This window comes from Peromyscus leucopus, chromosome X (assembly GCF_004664715.2).
Source record: "Peromyscus leucopus breed LL Stock chromosome X, UCI_PerLeu_2.1, whole genome shotgun sequence".
NCBI lineage: Eukaryota > Metazoa > Chordata > Mammalia > Rodentia > Cricetidae > Peromyscus > Peromyscus leucopus.
Genome location: NC_051083.1, coordinates 26,742,885 through 26,764,852, shown reverse-complemented (window position 1 = coordinate 26,764,852; position 21,968 = coordinate 26,742,885). Strand labels below are relative to the sequence as shown.

Genomic DNA, 21,968 nt, shown 5'->3' with positions numbered 1-21,968 from the left:
GAGACTAAAGCAACTTTTTTCTTTTATTGTTACCACGGTCTCTAATAGCTACATTGCTTTGGAAGTGGATCTCTTTTTCAAGGAGTACAATGTCTTATTGTTTGGACAGTTGTCAAGGCTAATTTTCTCCTTTACTTGCTTAATTTGTTCTATTCACTGCAGGACGTTTTGAAAGAAGAAAATGAGATAAGACCACGATCTGAAAAGGGGCATCAAAACTCACCAACCATTAGTATGTTTCCTTACTATTTACCTCTATGTCAACAATGACAAATAGGGGGACTATTTTTTTCTGTTGGAGTAATGACAGTCACATTATATAATTACATAGTTGGGATGTTCTACTGTACCTTCTGTGGTGAAAACCAAAAGTAGAGATAATTACATCCCTGCTGAGCTGGAAGGCCAGCCTTGCCATGTGGAGGTCCCCGACAGTGGCCATCAAGTCTTCATCATGTCTGACAAGAAAGCCAGGGCAACTTGGAAGGCAGATTGGAGGTGGTAATTCAAGGAACTACAGGAAGCCTGCACAGCAGTGTGTTTTTAGAACTAGCAATTTTAGCCTCATCAGTGGTAATTTACAAGTGATTTAATGGTGCTGAATCATAGGACTGCTTCAACATTTATGAGTGGACATAAAAGTTATGACAGGTTTTCAGTGTAAGATGAATATTAATATTAAAATAAGCTTGCTTTTAACTGATATTCAATTTGTGAGATGTTCACATTTGAATTTGGGGAGCAGGGACATAATTTTTTAAAATACAAAACCTGAAGAAGATGTTAAGAGCTGAAGGAACAGAGGGAGATAAGAGTTCAGGGTCCTGACAGTGCTGACTTCTGCCATGTTGGGAAATTGGCTTTGGCTGGTAATAGGAGCTGTTTCCTGTGGATTGTCATAAAGTCTCTTAGTAACTTTTCCTTGTTCTCCCTATTTGGCTGTTTTAAAAAAGATGTCCAGACAGGATATGTCATCTGGAAAATGTTCCGACTATTAATCAAAAGTCATTCTAAGGCCAGCTGAGATGGCTCAGTGGGTAAAGGCACCAAACCTGATGACTAGAGGTCCATCTATGGACTCATATGGTGCAAATACAAAACTAAATTCCTTCAGCAGTCCTCTGACCTTCACAATGTACATGATGGTAGGAATGCATGTATACACAAGCACATAACACAATCACTGCTGGCAGGGCCAAGAACTTATGACTAAATGGGTCAGATGCTTTAGAGGAGAAGCTACTACCATTACATTGCGAGATGGGCATAGTAGTAAAACCAATCATAAAGGCTTGCTCTTATACCCATAGATTAGTGCAGTCCTCAACCCTTACCAGAGAAACTCCATCTTGCAATAGATGGCTACTAACACAGATACCCACAACTAGTCAAGTTGCAGGGACTGAGAGACTGTGTGTGCAATTCTCAGCCCCAAATGGGACATTTATATCACACACTCTCTTCTCAATAGTCACAGTTCACTGTGAAAGAAGGGATAGAAAGATAGTAAAGGCTGGGGGTAGTGGACAACTACAAAGTAATTATGTTTTGGGGGCACAGTAAAGCAGTTATACATACAAAGTTACAGCATTTGTGACAGTATGCATAAGGCCTGCACAAGCTCAAGCTAGACAAAATCCTTAGGTGATGTTTGGGAACTAATAGCTGCTAGGAGAGTAAGAACCATTCTTCTTCAAGCTGTGGGCCCTCATAGGAGTTCAAACCACCAGAAGGCAACATATCCAAGAGTATATGAACAGCTCAAACTATGCTTGATGAGCTTTCTTAAAAAAAAAGACAGAAATTTGGGTGGGTAGGGGATGGTGCTGGATCTAGGACAAGTTGGGGAAATGGAGTGGATTTTATAAAAGTATGAAATTTTCAAAGAATTAATAAAATGGGAAAAGTAAAATGAATTTTTAAAAGAAAAGAATTACACTAAATAACAGTGTAATACATGACAGTTGATCTATGTCCAAACCCATCCTTTCCTTGTTGATCATTCTTTTTTAAATACAGCAGTTTTTGTTAGTATTGCTTTTCCAGTTTGGGTGCTGGTTGATTGACATAAAATCCCTTTAGTGAGAGTCAAAGAGATGCAGCAGAGGAGAGAATAGTCTACTGAGAATCACATAATTAATAAATGTTCTTACAGTCTGTGTAATTGCCTTCTGGAATAGTTTCTGGAGGGTGATAGAAGTCTAGTGGGCAAAGAAGTAAAAAGAGGAGGCATAAAGTTGCCAATCATAAAAGCAGGAGAGGAAAACATGTTCCCAGAATGACATAAGAAAATAACTTGTGAGCCTGTGCTTTGCTTGGTATGATAATGCTGGGAACCTATATAGGACATAGAAAAGAAGAATGTAACTGAGTACACACACACACACACACACACACACACACACACAACTATAAATCAATAGTGAAAGGTACAAGTAATTTAGAATTTGAAACAAAAACTGTTATAACCCAAACCAAGAAATGACAGTATAAAGAGCTGGAAAACTGCTCTTTGCAGCCAGCGCTGCGTGATGGACATCTCTCAAGACAACTGGCACAAGCGCCGCAAGACCAGGGGTAAGAGAAAGCCCTAACACAAGAAGTGCAAGCATGAGCTGGGACAGCCTGCTGCCAACACGAAGATTGGCCCTCGTCGTATACACACAGTCCGAGTCCGAGGAAGCAATAAGAAGTACCGTGCCCTAAGATTGGATGTGGGGAACTTTTCCTGGGGCTCTGAATGTTGTACTCGGAAAACAAGGATCATTGATGTTGTTTACAATGCATCCAATAACGAGCTGGTCCACACCAAGACCCTGGTGAAGAACTGCATTGTGCTTATCGACAGCACACCATACAGACAGTGGTATGAGTCTCACTATGTGCTGCCCCTGGGCCACAAGAAGGGGGCCAAGCTGACTCCTGAAGAGGAAGAAATATTAAGCAAAAAGCGATCAAAGAAAATCCAAAAGAAATATGATGAAAGGAAAAAGAATGCTAAAAACAGCAGTCTTCTGGAGGAGCAGTTCCAGCAGGGCAAGCTTCTTGCCTGTATCGCCTCAAGACCAGGCCAGTGTGGCAGAGCAGACGGCTATGTGCTAGAAGGCAAGGAGCTGGAGTTCTATCTGAGGAAGATCAAAGCCTGGAAAGGCAAATAAAGCATCATTCATTTAAAAAAAAAAAAGAGCTGGAAAACTTTAGAGACAAACACAAATAAAGGTATTAGGCATTCTAATGGATGACTTTCATGTTAAGGTCCTGTGAATATATATATATATATATATATATATATATATATATATATATATATATATATATTTGTGTGTGTGTGTCCAAATTTTAGAGAGATTTTCCACCTTTGACCCTTTCCTTCATTATCTGACAATTCTTTGCCACTTTCTATACAATTAAACAGTTGGAAAATGCTGCTGATAGAAATAAAAAAAAAGCAACAAAATATCTATGAAAAACTCAGAGATTCTTCAGCCATCCTGCAAACACGATTGGGTGTTATCTGACAAAGTGTCATTATATATCTATTTGCTTATTGAGGAGGAGTAAATTTGAAGTAATATTCTAGGTACTAGGGGAAAAAAACAGAAATCAGATGGGTTTGTTTGACTCTTTCAGTGGTCAAAATAAATGAAGTAAATTGTGATCTTTTCACAAGGCTATAGAGAACTGTATAAAATAACAGCTATGGAAACCCTATAAATATATTATAAACATTGTTATTAGCGATGGCATGATGTGTCAGCATTGTATTTTGCTGCATTTAATTATTTTAAGAAAAAATTCTGTTTTATCATACAAGTCTAACCATGCAGATAATCCAATTTTAATAACTAAAAACAAACAATATTTCCTCCTATTATACATGTACAACTTCCAAAGCAATTTGAGAGGTACTGCTGACTCAAATCCAACACATGATTACAAGGTAGCTATAATGGTTCCTCTTAACACCGGAAGCCAGTGAAGATCAAAAAGTCTCAGCCACATAGCCACTCTTACCCAGCTGGGCTGTCAGCAGGGAGGTCTCAGAAGCTCAGGCGCTCCACCTTGAATTGGTTCATCCTATGATTTTAAGTTTCTATCCAAATATTATATCAGAAATCAGATGATTAGCCACAGTTTGACTGAGAGACAGACTGACAAAATCCAATAACTCTGAATTGCCAGTAGTGTGGCTCACTCACAGATTTCTGCATGTGAGAACTCATCAGTCAGGGAAGAGATTGATAATGACTTCCATTAAGTGCTGTTATCAAGGTGTCTGGCTATGAGCCAATGTTCAGAGGAGAGGGGTATATTCAAGTGGTGTCTTAAGCAAACATTCAGAGACGTACACCTCACCCCAACTCCACACAGAGAGATTGGTGGAGTGTGTACTGGGCCAGCTACTCTCTGCAAGGGAAAAGACCCGCATAAAATCTGATATGTCTTCCTACACTCTTTTTAGCAAGGATTGATTAACCCTGACCATATCACTTAACTATAAGTTAAACATACAAATGTAGAGTGTATAAAAGAGAAGCACATTCATTGCAAGACACATGACTTTTGGCCTCTCTGCTAAAACAAATACAGCAGCAATTCCTATTAGTCTTTCATATACAAAAAAGAAGCAAACCCATTTGCCTGGTTAATTTAATATTTCCTAGGCATATGCTAGGAATGTGATTTCCTTTCCAGCCCAAGATTTCTTAACTAAATCAATGACAGAAATAATAAAATTCACGAGAGCCCAAACTGCATTTATTGGTCTTGAAATTGCCTAGTTTACGCTATACTTCTTTGTGATTTTTATTTAAAGAAAAGGAACTTATTTTATTGGTTGAAGTGTTTCTGATTCAAGAATTATATAGTTGGTTTTATTGATTGTTCATTTTCAATTCAAAGTACATGATCTTATTGTTAGCCAACAATATGAATTCTAAAGAATACATTTCTATTATTCTCAGCTCTAAGGGCAGTTACCATTAATATAGAGGAAAGGGTTCTCACAGATTCATAGGTCATTTTGCCTACTGGGAATGGTACCTTAGTGAACTTTAGGGGGAGGCTGATATTGCTTAGCAATAACAAAATGCTTGCTCTTTGATTAACTGAGTACATGAATGTTCTGTCATTCTCTAAATGTGCACAATCAAAGGAATCTAAGGAGATCAAATCAGTATGTTACGTAATATTTTGTGTGTGATCTGACAAAGCTTGCCTGGAGATCAGAAGGCAGAGGTAGCCACTATTTAACCATATAGGATAGGCAGTGGTTGTGCACACCTTTAATCCCAGCACTTGGAGGAGGAAGCAGGAAGACCAGGCGTTCAAGAAGATTGAGCCAGTCTAAAAGAGAAACAGAGCTGGGCAGTGGTGGTGCATGTCTTTAATCCCAGAACTAGGGGAGTGAAGACAGGAATATAAGGCAGGTGGAGGAGACAGGATCTTGCCCCCCACCCCCGCAATTCAGTCTGAGAATTCATAGAGATAGAAGGCCCCCATTCGGTCTGAGGATTCGTAGAGGTAAGAAGTTTCTAGTGGCTGCTGCTCTGGTTCTCTGATCTTTCAGAATTCACCCTCTATATCTGACTCTGGGTTTTTATTGTTAAGACAAATTAGGATCACACTTCAGCAGTACTTTCTGCATGAAATTAATTACCATTCTAAAATAACATCTTCCTCCCTCCTTCTCTCCCTCCCTACCTCACTTCCCCTGTCCCTCCCTCTCTTTATTCCTCCCTCCCTCTCTTCCTTCCTTCCCTTCTTTTTTGATTGTTTTTCTCAAGACAGGGTTTCTCTGTGTAATAGCTGTGGCTGTCCTGAAACTCACTCTGTAGACTGATTGCTATCACTTGAAATTCTATTTAAAAATTCAGGTCCCTGAGATTGTTCAGTGGGTAAAAGTGTTTGTCATACATTCTGAGTTTAATCTCTGAAACCCACAGTGGAAGAAATGAACTTATTCTTGAAAGTTGTCCTCTGACGCCTACATGCTTGCAATGGCAAGAACATTCCTGTGCACACATACTGATGAGGATGATGCTTGGGGTTTTTGTATGACTTTGGACTCTTGGTTCTCAATTGGGATGACTTTTCTCCCTAGAGGACACTTGGGCAATTTGGAAATACTTTTGCTGGTCATGACTGGGACACCAGGGACAGCACTTACAGACACTATTGTACTACAAGCTCAGTGATGCCGCTGAGCGCCCAACAATGCCCAGGGGTGCTCAAAACAACAGAAGCCAAAAATGATCTTACTTGATACATCCATTGGAAAATCCTAGGTTGAGTAATCATTCCTTAGTTAAGTATGTTCCTTCCTTGCTGTTTTTTTTTCCATGGTTGAATTGGGACTGAGATATTGATTTATCATTGCTAAAGCACAGAAGCCCCATGTAGGAGACCTGGGAGTCAGAGAGAGCTAACAGGTTATTCATGGTGTTTCTCCACTGGGGTGCTATAGGCACACTGGGAGAAACTAGCCTAGCACTGTGGGGTGACTCCAAGATCATCCTTGCCACAACTGGCTTCTGAACCCTCAACTGCCAAGTGCTAGTCATGTTCTTTGTCATTGTCATAGCTACACTAGGCTCACAATCATGTTCAAATGCCCTGAGATCAACCAACCCTAGAGAAGAATCTCCTGGCCTGCTCCTTCCTATTCTGAGTTTGTAGACTTTTAACCTGGGCAAGGGCTTTGGGAGCTGAAAACCACTTTTCTATCAGATTCAGCTTCTTTTATTATCTTCCCATTTGAGGAACATTAACTCCAGGGACTCAGAATTTTCCATGTGCGCTACAGGTTATGTTCAATATTGTGAGTTAGTATACTGATTAGTAGGATACAAAACTCAATAGCGGACTGGTTACTTATTGTGTTTCTCCTCTGGGGTCCTACAGGCCCATTGGCAAACCAACTTAGCAGTGTAGGGTAACTCTAAGCTGGAGACACGCACTGAAAATTAGACTAAAGCAGCTAATATCAGCATTCATTTCACATACTTTCTAGGTCACTACTACTTGTGCTATAAGATATGAATATGTGTGCCCATCAATGGACTATGACACAAGTTTTAGTGGTACATTTGAATACAATGAAATTAGAAGTCACTGGTCTAGGGTACTAGGTCTCTTCTCCAGAGCCCATGAAAGTAACAGAGCTTAAAATAAAATTTCCTGTCTCTATGTCTCATTTTATCTTATCCTTGAGCTCACAGACCCAAGTTAGGTGAACAGTAAGAAATCTAATCCATTGAACAATGTTTAGGATAAAATGTCTCTCATTTTAATTTTGCAGACAATCAAGGTCATTAAACACAAGGTCTCATGATGTTTCTATTATTTGTTTATTTTATTATAGTTTGAAAATCTTTTAAGTAAATCTGACATGTACTGTTAAAGACTTTTTAGTGGATGGGGTCTGAATATCATCTAAGAGAGCTGGAAAGACATACCAGTCATCCAACACTTTCCATAAACAGGGAGTGTTCATAGTTTAGATAACAAGAGTGCTAATCATGCCACTCACCAATGGTTCCATATTCATTCCACTCTACCTCTCTGGGCACTCTAGCTAAATGGAATTAGATTCAGTTTCATTGACCTTGGGTTCACTACAGAACTTCTTGAGGCACACTGTCAGTCTCTGTAAATGACCACATAGCACTGACCTTCAAGTTGGTAAGGACTAGAAAGAGTATGCATGTAATATACTCAAAGAATACCTTACACATCCTAGACATTCAATAGTTGACTTATTATTCCTGATTGAGTTTTACACATCTTTTCTCTCCTTCAATGCCTGGAAATTTTTTCAGCTGGTGTTTTTCCATTATTTTAATTCATGTTTATTTTTCAAGCCCCTCAAGCATAGCAGGAGGTAATATCTATGTGATATGAAATACTCTACACCAGCATTCTCCAAGTTTGACTCACATTATGATCACCTAGAAGATTTCTTAAAATATATTTTCTGATTCAGTATATCTTGGGGAAGGGCTTATAATTTTTCTCTTCTATCAAGTTCCCAGGAGATGCTGCTGATACCCAGCAAGGGGCCACTCATTGAGAAACATTGCTCTGCATGAACTTCTATGATGACTAATGCAATGCCCATTGGAAGAACTAAGTCATCTGCCTCTCACTCACCACAAAAGCCCAGAAGCTTGATTCTAGTAGAGGTAATCAGAAAGTTCACAAAGAATAGGGCATGAGGAGCCCATCATAACATCCCAAGTCCAACTCAGGTTTCAGTGATTGCTCCCAGAATGAGTGTAATACATTCAGGAGGGAAAGAGGCATAAAACAAAGCTGCACATTTGTGTACCAAGAACACTCATGTATAGTGCAGAAAGAAAGCATCAAAACCCCATGTTTCTTTTTTTTTTTTTTTTGAGTAAGCAGCAATGCGAGTTATCTTCTTATTCTCCTAAGAAAATGTCTTCATGAAGCTGTTGTTTATTCTCCTCTTTCTGTAGACCTTACCAACCCTTTTATTCTCAGTTGTCAAAACAAACTGATTCACTGAAATTAATGTGAGACATAATTGTGCTTTTGGTCAGGCAAGAAATTTTCTTTCAGAAATTTCTTCTTTTCTTTGCTTCTTGGAAAACTTTTGTCTTTATGAAAGAAATATCTTATTTCTCCACGGGCTGTTTATGTTTTTTTCTTATCTCTATAAGTTCACCTAAATATTACCAAAACCCCCAAGATTTCTCCCTGAAATAAGAGGATGGCCAAGAGATGGCCAGAATACCACAGAAGGGGTTAAGATGTATTCTGTGCTGTGCTTTGGAGGTCAAAATAAAGTCCAACACATGGGCAGGAAATTAGAACATGAAAAAAAATCAGGACCTTTTAATTTAGATTAGAGCTGCCAAAATGATGGCACCGGGGTAATGGCTCAGTCAGTCAAAAGCTTGTTCTGCAAGCATGAGGACCTGAGTTCAGACCCCCAGAGAGTCCATGTAAATAAGTTCATTTATGCAGCACTTATAAAAAACCAGGTGTCATGGCACACACCCACCATCCTACTGCTAGGCAGATGGAGACAAAAAAACCTTTGGGGCTTGCAGGATAGTCAGTCTAGCCAAATCAGTAAGAGACCCTGTCTCAAAAAAATAAGATGAAGAGTGACTGAAGAAAAGTCTTGATGTCAACATCTGCCCTGTGTGCAGGTGTGCACATGCACACATGCGCGTGCGCACACACACACAAAGTAGCAAGATAAGCACAGTAGGCTGACTCTTACAAAATGGAGAAATAATAGGTACTCTGAAGTTTTACAAAGTAGACCACATGAACAGAACATCCATATCTGGGAGATCAAAACAAACATAGATAGGTTGAGTTTATGTGTGTGCTTGTTTTTGTCCTAAAAAAAATCCCCAAACATCTGTATCCCACAGTTACTTTGACAGCACAATCAGTAGTGTAAGACAGCATAAAAAAGCTAGCCCTAAGAATAAACGAAACATAATTAAACTACACTTTCATTTGTCTCTGTTTCAACTAAGCTCATGCTGAAGTTTAGTCCAATTCAGCCTTCAAATGTAATCTTATTATATACACAGGACCCAGAAGCTTGCAGCTATTCATAACCATTAGTTAGACCCACACTGCCCACTATAGTAACTGCTGATCCCATGTGGCATTTAAGCATCTGAAATACGACCAATCTGAAATGAGATGGGCTAAGAGCCTAAAATATATACTGACTTTTCAGGAGATAGTAGAATAAAAAGTACATGAAATATTTCACTAATTAAAAAAAATCAATGGTATGTTAATGCAGCATTTTGAATATATTTAGTTAAAATGAATCATTAAATTTATGAGTCTGCTTCTTTTTACTTAATGTATCTAAATAGGAAATTTACAATTACATGTGCTGCTGGCATGATAAGTATAAATTACAAATTTATTAAAATGTAATTCATATTCCATACAATTTATATTTTTAAAGGGCACATTCTTGATGGGATTTTAGTACACACAGGGAATTCTGTCACCATCACCATGTTGCATTTTCAGAATATTTTATCAAACCATAAAAACAACCCTTCACCCATCAGCAGCCATTTCCCTATATTCTTCTAGCAGCTTCCTTGAAACCACTAACTTATTTTGTGTCTCTTTGGATTTGCCAATTCTGGGTATTGCTGACAAAGAAAATCCTATAAGGTGCCAGAATTTCGTTCTCTATGTGACTGAACAGTATTCAGCTATATGGATATATTATATTGTATTTATCCCTTTATCAGTTGGTGGACATACATATTGTCATGCTGTCATCAGTATTTAATATGCATCTCTGTGTGTGACACTGACAAATGACCCACCAAACTATTCTCTACCGTGGATCTACCATTTTATATTTCCTTCATTGTAGAGTCAAGGTCTCTGCATTCTTATAGACAGTTAATTATGGATTCTTTCATACTGTGAAGAAGCAGTACCTTACCATAGCTTGTGTTGCATTGTATTTTTTTTTCTAGACAGCTCTGAACTAGATGATCTTTACAAAGGAGCTTACAGGAATTTAGATTTGTCAAATACACAGGGAAAATCTGGCTGCAGGATTTCTCTCCATGATATTGAGTTCTCTCAGTTCATTTCCTTTCCCACCAAAGACCCACTTGTCTCCACAGCAGTGTCTGTAATCATGCTGTGCCCAGTGAGCAGAGGTTCCTTAACAGGACAGGGCATATCACATGTCACACACAGCAAGTGATAATATCTGTGTGGTAGACTGAAAAAAATGGACGAGACTGTTCGCAGTGTGAAGCAAATGGCCCTATGGCTCGAGCCACCCTGAAGTCTGGAGAGATGAAAATCTAAGCATACACATAACTATATATTTTACCATTACCATTTATCATCTAAACTGGGACAATGATTCTACTGAAAGGAGATGCTATTAATAATCTCACTGAGACTACAGACTTAAACCAATTCAGTCTCAGCAAACTGTGACATATGGTTACCTTGTCTATATCCTTTTGTGACACTCTGGTTGGATGTTCTTCTCCAGAAAGCTGTAAGTCTCTGGCCCAAGCTCATTATGCCATTCTTGAAAAGTCCCAACTGCCCAACTCTTGTGGCTAAGAGCACAATGGGGCTCTATGACCCCAAACTATTTCAATGAGAAATGTTTCCCAGTCAGCCAGAAAATTTGTGTTGTAATAGTTGCCATAATTGGAATGTGTGTGTATGTGTACGTGTGTGTGTGTGTGTGTGTGTGTGTGTGTGTGTGTGTGTGTGTGTGTGTTTGAGTAGGTGGGGGTGCACACATATGTCTACACATATGGAGGCCAAAGGGTGTCCTCCCTCACGTGTTATCCATATTGGTTTTTTTGAAGTGGGTTCTCTCCATTAACCTGAAGCTCACTGAGTAACCTAGACTAGCTCTCTGGCAAGCCCCCAGAATCCACTTGTTTCCACCTCTGCATTCCTGTGATTACAAGCACGCACCACCTTAACAAGCTTTTTAAGTGAGTTCTGGGAATCAAATTCAGATTCTCATGTTTGCCAGGCAAGTACTTTACTGACTGAGCTATCTCCTCATCCCCCACAAAGTAGAACTTCTTGGAAATAGGAGGACAACAATTAAAAGTAGACAACTTTCTACCTTTAATTGTGACAGCTTTAGTACCTGGCAGCTGTGAGAAATAGTTCTCCACTGAGTTGAGTAACCTTCAATAATTTGTCCCTCCAGAACTCCTTTCTCCCCAATGCTCAGTCCCTAAAAATAAATCCTCCCATGCATCTTGCCAAACACTCTTCCTCTTTGCCCAGCTTCTCAGTTTGCTCCTTTTCCCATCTAAATAATGCACAAGGCAGTGGCAGAATGCCTTGCCTTATCCACCTATCATTTTGCATACTGAGAGTCTCATGCACAAAGGAAAGAGAGTGACTATGATAGGAGAAAATCCTTTTGTATGGAGGCATTATTTGAAGGAGAGAGAAAGAAAAAATAAATGATTTCAATAAAAGTGTTATTTTCTAGTTGTGTATTTAATGTTTTTTATTTTAATATTTAGAGTTTTATAGGCCAAGCAGCATACACAACCTCCTAGGGAGACTTCCTCTATACTACAGATTTTTTTTAATGTGCAATTTGGGCATCAGTCGAAGGCCATTCAATGCCTCACCATTATTTTTAGACAAAGCCATGTAGCATTTCATGGTGTTTCAAATTATGCCCTGCAGTTTCCCCACAACATGCCCTTCAGGGCTAGAAACTGGATGTTTATAGCTGTTTCCAGCTGTGCTTTCAGCAGCGTGGTAAAGAGAAGTTGCCCTTCATTCTCTCTGGACTCAAGCAAAGCTCACAGATTTTATAGAGGCATGCAATAGCCTACAGAAGCAACAACATCTAATCTTCTCAATGCTAGCATCTGGTAAAGAACTATTGGCAAAATTATGAAGTTTATCATTTGGAGTAGTGGAGGCCACTATCTCTTTGACTTTGTCACTGAGGATCCTGTCTCCCAGAGCCCTCCTCCATGTAGAGTACATGGTACTCTATAGGTTTTAGAACAGTGTAGCAAAAATAGTTTTTAGCACTCTGCCCAGGTTTCCTCAGATCCCTTGCCTCTGCTACTCACCCACCCTCTCACTTGCAATTATTAAAGAGAATGTATAGATCCTCTTTGCGGTCACTGTCTCAGGGCCCCTGTTTCTGCCTTTGTGGGTTACTAGAGAGAGCAAGAATGATTTCTTAAGAAATACTAAGAGGAAGAATTAGCCAGTGTTATTGTAACAACAACAACAACAACAACAACTGACAGAGTGCTGGGTGGTGGTAGTGCATGCCTTTAATCCCAGCATTCAGAAGGCAGAGGCAGGAGACAGAAACACATGGATCTCTGAGTTCACTGCCAGCTTGGTCTACAGAGCAAGTTCCAGGACAGCCAGGGCTACATAGGGAGATCTTGTTTTGGAAAAGCCAAATAAAAAAAAATAAAAAGTACCTGACAGAAACAGTCCTAGCAAGGAAGATTTTTTTCCTCATGGTTACAGAAGTTCAAAATCAGAGGTCCATTTCTGGATTCAGGGTGGGGAAGAGAAGGCATATGCAGGGAGGAGACTCTCATGGTGGTCAGGAAGCACAAAGAGGACTAGAAACTTGGCACAACATTCAAAGATATGTCCTCATTGAACTACTATTTCTAAGTAGTTTTCAACTACTTAGATGAAAACTTTAGATGCCCAAAGTTTCATCACCTTCTAAAATGCCAACCCACTGAAGGACAATGGTTCACCATATGAGCCTGTGAGGGAGGGATGTTTCATATTCAAATAATAAAGTGAAACGAACATCGAAGCCTAGATTCACCTGCCCTGGTTGAGATACATGCTTGTCGTAATCTGTAGTTTAAATATTAAGTAGACATACTGTATTTGTATTTTTTTCCAATCTTGCAACCTTGTCTCTAAGATCCCTTCAGTAATATTTTGAGACACTTATTTCTGCTTGGTTGAGTTAAAAAGTGTAAGCATTGAGAAATGTGGTGACCATTCAAAGGTTACACAGAGGGTGGTAGTTCTATGAGTCACACTTTGGATCTTTTAGAACTGGTTTTGGTTGGTTTGTCTAGTCTTAGAATGCTGAAGTTCTGAATGTTTCTTGGGAAAAGCCTAATTGGCATGTTGAGGGTCTAATGCTCAATGACCACTTTGCATTTCAAAATAACCCAAAACATAGAATTTATCAAGATACCCTAATTTGAAAAAGCAAGCTGCTCCCAGCAGAAGTATCTTGTATGCTGACCTGTAATATTCCTGTCCCTTATTTGGGACAAGAAGCCCATTTCCTTTGTCTTTGGATAAACCTGTCTATCATTTCAAGGGTCAGAAAAGAAAATGGAATTAGCCAGATATAATAGGATGTCCATTCTAGTTGAGCCTGCCTGTTCCCATGGGAAATGCTACCAAGTGACAGTCAACAGTGCTGGCTTTAGGCTTCATCACACATGGTTCAAATGCCAGTATGCCCTAGGTACATTAGGTACATGGTTTTGAGCACTGATATATGTAAGACTTGTGGTCAGTCTGAACTTTGATCCACTTATGAGCTAATTTGTCAGTCTGCCACCTTTTCATGCTGACTTACAGAAAACATGAGACACCCAGGCCATAGAAAAAGGAATTTGCTCCTCAGGGAAAAATTGTAATCATAATGTCAACATGTGTGGCACTTTCAGAGTCCTGATTCTCATTGAAGGGCACGAAGCATCAGTTGACACTTGTACCTCATGAGTTATAGGAATCCTAAATATTGAGAAGCTGAATCTTTCTTCTTTTTTTAAGAGCTAAGGACCGAACCCAGGGCCTTGCACTTGCTAGGCAAGCACTCTACCACTGAGCTAAATCCCCAACCCCTGAATCTTTCTTAATGGACCACAAAATGCGCTTGAACTTAGTCCAGGGAGGAACCTTCATTTTACAATAAACAATCCTCACTTTTGCTCCATTCCTTGACTCTCCATGTTTACCTACTACACAATAGCCTTGTAAAGATAGCTTATAAGAATGACTGTTGCAGCTTCTGTTTGCAAGACATACAGAAAGCTGAGAGATATCTAGAGAATGGTCTCCAAAACTGCCTAAATATACAATAGCTTTTACCTCCTATGTGTCCTCTTCACGTCCATTTAGAAAAATTCTTTATGCTAATCCTTTCACTTTCTTGCCTCCTCTATGATGGCTGTATGAAACCAATGGCAGATATGAAAGGAGAAAGTGCCTTCCTTGGGTGTGGCATCAGAATCCTGAGTTTTGTAACCCCTTCATTAAGTAAATATGCACTGAACACCTGCCACCTACAAGGCTCCATGTAATGCGCTGGATTAGAACCAGGCTGTCAGGATAAATCCCCTTTTTCTTCTTTGAGAGGCATCCCCAATCCTTCTGAGGCTTCCTTTTCTCTAAACTAAGAAGAAAGCTTTCTCCATACCATTATTAGGAATGATTGAGCCATTTTTGAAATTATCAAGTAATACACTCATTTGGTGTTCTCCCAACACTATCTTTTCAATATGAGCCCGGCATAGAACCCTACACAAATCTACTGCTACCCAAATTCATTACTGGACCAGCATGTTTAATGAACAGCCAGAAGTGGGGGAAGAGGAAGGGTAAAACAATTTTCTCTCTGATCCAAAATTGCAAAATGGATGACAGAAAAATTAAGGTCACTTCATTAATATTCTGTTCTTGGATGTCTCATTACACAAAACCTTGGTGTGCTGTGTCTGCTTAAACAGACTTTTTATACCTTGACTAAAACAGCTGGAATGGTTTCTAACGTAAGGTCATCTGAAAAGCTTTTGTGGATTGGCTTGCTGATGCACTTAGCTGTTAAATAATGCACCTGGATACAATCCAAATAGCTTTTAATTCTCTTTTGGGCTGGAAAATCACAAAATAATAAATCTCTAAAGGCCAAAGGAATGGTTGAGTTATCTATTTCTATCCGTTATTTTCTAGGTTTAGGTTAAGAAGACAGAGAAGTGTCAATAAATCTTGATGTATGATCTTAAAAAGAACTCATAGAACTACCAATTAGCTGTGGGACTTTGAATGCCTAATAGGACTTGCTTCTTCAGAAATCCTTGGACATGATTCATACTTCTAACCTCATAAGAAAGATGTACTTGTGTCTCAGATACTTCTTTTTAAAATGTCAGCAAACCAAGTACAATGGAAAGAAAAGGAGGCAAAGACAGGCAAGCTAGGAGGCATAGCCGAAGAGGTATTAGCATCAGAATTCTCATCAAAGGAGTAAATCACCAGAAAAGAAAAGACCTTTGAATGGTTTTTAAAAGCCAAGAAAGTTCTGAGGGGAAACCACACAGAACACCAAAATCAACATTCGAGACTAAGAATTAAATATGTACATTTTCATATGCACTGGCTGCAGAAAGTTCCAGGGTGAAAAAACATAACTCAGGAGGAAGGGGGCCTTTAGGACCCATCCCAGCCTAACTGGGTCAACAAAAAAGAAACAAAGAAATGGGTAAAGAAGAACAGAGAAAGAATGTTAAATCTATGTAAGTACTACTTGGAAGAAGTCTGAGAAAGAGATAGAGACAGAAAGAGAGAGAGAGAGGAATACTTGTTGAGATCTTGGGTTAGGCTGAACTAAGAAGGTAAGAATCATGCTTAGGAGAGCAGGGAGTGATGAATTTTATATTTTTTGGGGGGGAAAATAACAGTGTGCACATGGTTGCAGTTGAATTGCAATAAGTTCAAAGTTAGCCTCAGTTATACGTTGAGTTCCAGGCTCCATGTGTTTCTCTTTCTCTCTCTCTCTCTCTCTCTCTCTCTCTCTCTCTCTCTCTCTCTCTCTCTCTCTCTCTGTGTGTGTGTCAAAATGTTATTTATGAAAAAGGAAATAAACTGAATAACTCAGAAAGACACCCTTTGTGTATAAATAAGATCAATGGTGTGAGAGAGTCAATTCTTGTTAAGGTTGATTTTCACTAAAATTCCATTTAGTATCCTGCTATTTAGTTCTGTTTATCCTTGAACTCACTATGTGGAAAGAGCTGGCCTCAAACTTGCAACAGTCTTCCTGTCTCAGCTTTCCCAATAATCGATTAAGGACATGCACCACTGTTCCCAGTTCTGTGACTCCATATTGATGTCAGAATGCACAGAAACCTTTCTATGCTAAGAGCAAAGCCAAGGGTAACACAGAATCCATTAACCCACAAGTTCATTCACCCACTGAGAAAAGCCAACCAAAACCCTTCATGTGTATTTCTGAAATTTGTAATTAAACAAAATTATCTTCATGTTACAAAGAGTTCTAAATATTTACACATTTTCCCCAAATAGCAATATCTCAAGAACCTTTGGAATATCATTTAGCTTATACAAATAGAGACTCAAGAACTGGTGGAACACACCCATAAGGAAAAGAAAAATGATTATAAGAGAGAAGTGTTGAAGTGACGTGGTCCACCATGAACTTGAGAGTTGGTCTACTCATGTCAACCTTCAGCCTCTTTCCAAATGTGAAAACTGCCCCTACACACTTGTATTTCCACAGTGCCAACTTTTTCATACTCTTGAGCCTTGGTGCCCACTGTGGAAGTCCCCTCCTTGTGTCCAAATTAGAAAGTCATCTCAAAAAACCCACGTGAGACTTCCCTGCTCTTTTCCAAGCTATCAATTTTCTTTTCTTTTCTTTTTTTTTATTTGTTTTTTGGAGACAGGATTTATTTGTGTGGCTTTGCACCTTTCCTGATCTCTCTCTGTAGACCAGGCTGGCCTTGAACTCACAAAGATCTGCCTGCCTTTGCATCCCGAGTGCTGGGATTAAAGGCATGTGCCACCACCACTTACTTGGCTTATCAATTTTCTTTTTAAAAATGCCTATGTAATTAAGAGTGATATCCCTTAGCTGGCAACTGAAAATGGTTTGCCAAGTGGTCCTTCTTCTGTCATAACTGAGATCTTTGATTGTTTCTTAACTCTTCAAATATTTTTCATCTACTTAAACAGTTTATAATGGATTTGAATACAGGACTTAACGTCATACTTTTATAGGTCTTCATGCTTTGAACATGGTAAGCCTTGTGAAGATAGTTAACTAAATTTGATTTCTTCAGCATGCTTCTTTTGTGTCTGTATGAATATGTGTGTGTTGCTGTGGGTGTGGGTGTGAGTGTGGTGTATGTGTGTGTGCCATAGTCATTCAGTACCAATCGTTAGGTCTTATCCAACTTGGCTTTGTGAGACACAGTCTCTCATTATACTAGAGCTCACCAAAGAAGCTGACCTGGCTACCAAGGGAACACCAGGGTTCACTGTCACATCTCCCTAGCTCTCACATAACAAGTTTCTTCATGTGGCTTCTATGGATAGGAGGCATGCTCTCAAAGCAGTGTACTAACTGAGCTGCCTGGCCAGCCTTGGATCATCCTTCTTGAGCCATCTGATTGCTTTAGCTCATTAATATCTTCAGCTCTGATTTTCCCCTGACAATTTTTCATTTGTTTCTGTATTGCATAGCCTGTCCACATGCTTTGGTCCATTAACTCAGAAGACAGAACTGTGGATTTTGGCCAACATCTCTGAAGAGTAATATCTTCCTAGCAACAAGAGGTCTATTCAATCTTCACATTTTCAAATCTTTGGAAATCATTTGCAACCTGGGACACTGCTGTGTTCATGGAAGAGGAGATGAAAATCTCTAGGTAGTATTTATAGCTTAATCTTATCCATCTTCTTTCCATGTCAGTAGAAATATACTGTTTATTGTTCTGCACTGTTTAGTTTTGTCTGTGACTTTGTTTACAAGAAAACAAGCTCAAAGAGAACAAACTCTTTCTGTGTTTAGATAGAGCTTCAATACATGTTTCAGTACTGACATCTACCACAGTTCAAAAGGTAAGCCTTAAAACATCAAAGGGCAATGTAGGATACAATAATATTTTCATAACTCTTAACACACTCCTTCCAGAAACATTGTTACAATCATTGCTGTGGCTATTTGCCATCCTCTATACCACAACAATGCAGTTCCTTTGCTTTAAAAAAATGTAGTCAGGAATTTACTAAAGCTAGAATTTTGAAAAAGACCAAAAATGAGATTTTTAAATCCCTACTTACTCACAAAGTGCTCATCAGCAAGCCAATGTGAGGTGGGATTAAATGATTTAAAGGATTATTTTCAGGTTTCAGTTCCAAAAATCTCCATATTCTTTATTAAAATTTACTTTATGAGGTAAGTAGGTATTTGCTTAATTTTTTGCCAAAATTAATAAATGTTTTACTGTGGAATGAGCTTGGAGCTATTTCATGAAGCAGAAAGCAAAGCCTTCATAATTCAAGAGAAGACATTTGTTAGTACAGATTCAAATATTTGAGTCTCCCTTCATTTATAATAAGCAGTATTCCTTTTTATTTCCACCTCACTTCCCCTCCCTGCTCCCTGTCCACTGTTTTTTTTTTTTTTTCAACTTATTGCCCCAGCACAATGTTTCTTGGATACATGTCTTTTGGACTGCCATATCTTGGAGAACTGGTTGGTAACTAACATGTATTGAGTAGAAACTGAGGCTGTTGCTAAATAGTCTACAGTGTACAGGGCATCCATCCATGTGTATCCTGTCAAGTATCAAGATACTTATTGTGTCTACACCTCAATTGTACCAAGGCTGCAGAACCATACTTGGCATCTAATATAGAAAATACCATCTCATCACTTAAATATACTTAAAATACACCCCTAACTTTACATCAAATGAAGACCATCACAGAAAAACAGAACTGGAAACAATGTAGAGACCAATAGATGGTGATTATCCAAGACCAAATGTATACATCCACATAAAATTTCCTGCATCTAGCCTTACCTGGACATTCCCTGTGATCTGATTGGTAACTACCCTGGTTGTCATCAGAGAGCCTTCATCCAGTAACTTATTGGGGCAGATTCAAAGAGCCACAACCAAATATTGGGCCCACACTGTGCTCGGGAGTAATGCTGAAGAGAGGGAGGAGGGATTATAGGAACCAGGGGGTGGTGAGGGACATCACAGAAAAATCCACAGAAACAGCAAGTATGGCTCATAGAAAGTCACAGAGTCTGAAGCAATAACTAGGGAGCCTACATGAGATGACCTAGGCTGTCTGTATATATGTGACAGTTGTGTAGTTTGGTCTATTTGTGAGACTCCTGGCAATGGGAGCAGGGGCTGTCCCTGGTGCTTTGGCTGGCTCCTGGAAACATATTCTTCATGCTGGGTTGCCTTGTCCAACCTGAATAAATGGAGAGGTACTTGGTCTTACAGTGGCTTGAAATGTCATGCTTTGGGATATCCATGGGAGGCCTGCCCCTTTCTGAGTGAATACAGAAGAGGGGTAGATTGAGGGGGTTGTGGGAGAGGGAGGAGGGAGTGGGAAGAGAGGAGGGAGTGGAAGCTGTGGTCAGAATGTAAAATAAATTAAATAATTAAAAAATTTTAAAAGTTTCTCCATCTATGACTCAGGAAACATTGCAGAAAAGGGTATGGAAAGACTGGAAAAGCCAGAATACTAAGAAGTCTGCTGTGAAACAGTATCTTTTAGAAATGACGGCATATATAAGACCTAAACAATGGCAATATCAACGGACATGTTAATGTGGGAGGAGGCAAATTTCATGGGTTCCCACCGTCTGACAAAGAATTATACATAACTAATGATCTCTGGGAGAAAAATTAGCTTCTCCAAGGATGAGACCCTTATTGGTTGTCCAATGCAGAGTGGTCAGCCCTGAACACATATTCACACGAGTAACAAAAATGGACTCAGCTGGTTGTACTTATATATTAGTTCATATATGTATACATGTATATATACATACATATACATATATATATACATATATATATACATGTGTATATGATAATGATAACCAATGAAAAAGAGGTGGTCAACTTGAGAGTCAGGGGATGCATGGTAGGTGTTGGAGAGAGGGAAACAGAGAGGCTAGAATAAGGAAAGGGAGATAAGTGATGTAATTTTATTTCAATTAAAATATATTTTTAATAATAAAGTAAGTATTTTAAAAATGTTTTCAAAGAAAGAAATGCAGAGTCTGGGGCCCCACAGAGAAACACAAGGAGATAGCAATAAGAATTTATTGATTTCATTAAATCTCAGGAAGTTTTAAACAAAGCTAAATATATATGTGTATATACCAGAGAAGAGATTAAACATGGCTTCTCTTTGGCATGTGTGAATTGCTAGCATCAGCACTTTTGTACTTTGTGGTCATTATTAAGTACAATAAAGGTTATTTGAACATAAGCCTGGTGCCACTGGGATACTCAATCTGATAACTGAGAAAGCTTTTAAATGATTAACAAGTATGTAGTATATACAGCATGGATATGCTGTAAAAAGGAGTGATTCATATCCTGAGAAGGAAAGAGATTGTTAGGAAATTTTAGCACACTCTTTGGGAATCCTATGCAATTAAAAACTTATGAAGTGTTTATTTCTGTAATTTTCCATGTAATATTTTCTGGACTGTGGTAAACGAATACTCAGGACATAAAAATGCAGTTACAGGGGAGCTATTATATTTAATGTTGGTAAAGAACTATGAGGAACATAGTGGAGAATCAAGAAGTAAAGAGAATTTTCTGCAGAACAATTTGCCAGTGTGTCTCAAGAACATATAAGCCTTTTGCTCTGAGGCATTTCAAAAAAGGTATAATGGAAGAGTAATCAAAGTCATAGGAAACACTTCCACTATTACTATTTTTAATAGTAAACCATTGAAGAGTCAGTAAGTTCAGAAATGTTAACTAAGGACACTATATTACTATTAATTTTAAACAATATGTAATAGTTAAAAAATACATGTTAAAAATAAGAAAACATGCAAAAATATATAGTGAAATATATTCTCGATTTTGTTTTCATTCTTTCTCTGAGGCACACATAAAATATGCACATGCATACACAAAAGAACAAAAATTAAAACACAGAGCAACTGCTGTTTCACTTAAAAAAATTTTGAGATAGAGTCTCATGTATCCCAGACTACCCACAAACATGCTATAATGTAGCAAATACCCAGTGACCACTCTCTCTAAAGCAGTTTTGGAGTGCTTCATGTTTAGCCGTAAACTGACAATCATAGACCAATGGGAAAAAGCAAAACCAAAGACAAATTAAAAGGAGAAACGACAGGTAGCCAGTAGAAATTTCAGGAAAATGAAGTACAGTTAACTGTTATTGCTAAGAAGATTCAGGGAAAACCTATAAAACAAGAACAGAATGTTATAAAGTGGGACCACCAGAAAAACAACAAAAAAATTAGAAAAACATGTTCCTTAAAAAAAAAAAAAAAGCCAAGTCAAGGAAAGTTCCTATAGTTTCTTTTTAGTGAAGCAACATCCAAAGGCAGAGATAAAGAAAGTAAAGCAGATAAATAATCTGCAAGTTTCAAAGTTATG

The 21,968-nt window shown here is 38.6% G+C and overlaps 1 protein-coding gene and 1 pseudogene across 9 annotated transcripts in view; one reads left to right on the top strand and one right to left on the bottom strand.

Moving 5' to 3' along the window:
* The window catches only part of Frmpd4 (FERM and PDZ domain containing 4), a 937,357-nt gene that overhangs the window by 273,487 nt on the left and 641,902 nt on the right, over nucleotides 1-21,968 (bottom strand). The window lies entirely within an intron of this gene.
* Nucleotides 2,532-3,204, top strand: LOC114702944 (annotated as a pseudogene).